Here is an 831-nt window from a genome sequence, read left to right on the forward strand (position 1 = left end):
GTGTATAATATATAAACCTCATAATAAATGAAGATACTCTAGCATCAAAAATGAACTTCACATCTAACCCATTTAGGTTAACAGTTACCCTCACTCTAGGACATAGTGGATAAAAGAAAGCTAAAAATCAGTAGATATTGACATTGTCAGTACATTGTATAGAGGTAGCGTGGAGCCTTTGTACTTAAAGAATCATAGATTTTTTCAGTCTAAGGCTAAGGCATTTGAGCTGATTATTAGTGTCCGTCAAAAATGTGTGTGTTTGGTGGGGTTAGTCTGTTAGTGTGTGTGTGTGTATGTGTCTGTCTTGTGTTAGTGTCAGCGCCAGCCTTAGCCTCAGTTACTAGGTAGATTTCCAAACAACTGATTTAAACGGACAATGTTGACATTTACTAAATTCTAACATGTAGACCACTTTTCTGCGACAAAAAAGTGAAACACACAAAACAATCCAGCGTCAGCCACCCCTGTACTGGAAGGGCATCAAACAAATACACTCAAAAACAGAGGCTGCTACTGTTGAACAAAAGGCGCCTAAACAACACTACATTAAGCCTCTTTACAAAAAAAAGACGAGATCTTCACTCAGAAATATGGGAAAACTATACCTAACACATAACGTAAGTAAGCGTAACTATATGTACAAGTATCTACTATCGTGATATACATGATTACTTAACAATTGTACACTTTGCATTCTGTTTGTATTGATTCGGTTTCTGTGTCTGCGTCGATACCAAGAACTCTAGCATTTCTAGAGGACTAAAATACTAATATAAAAGAAGGCTTTTCAACCACCTGCCTTCCTTTCTGGCCTGTGCCGTTCTCTTG

Source organism: Branchiostoma floridae, chromosome 19 (assembly GCF_000003815.2).
Source record: "Branchiostoma floridae strain S238N-H82 chromosome 19, Bfl_VNyyK, whole genome shotgun sequence".
In the NCBI taxonomy this organism is placed as follows: domain Eukaryota; kingdom Metazoa; phylum Chordata; class Leptocardii; order Amphioxiformes; family Branchiostomatidae; genus Branchiostoma; species Branchiostoma floridae.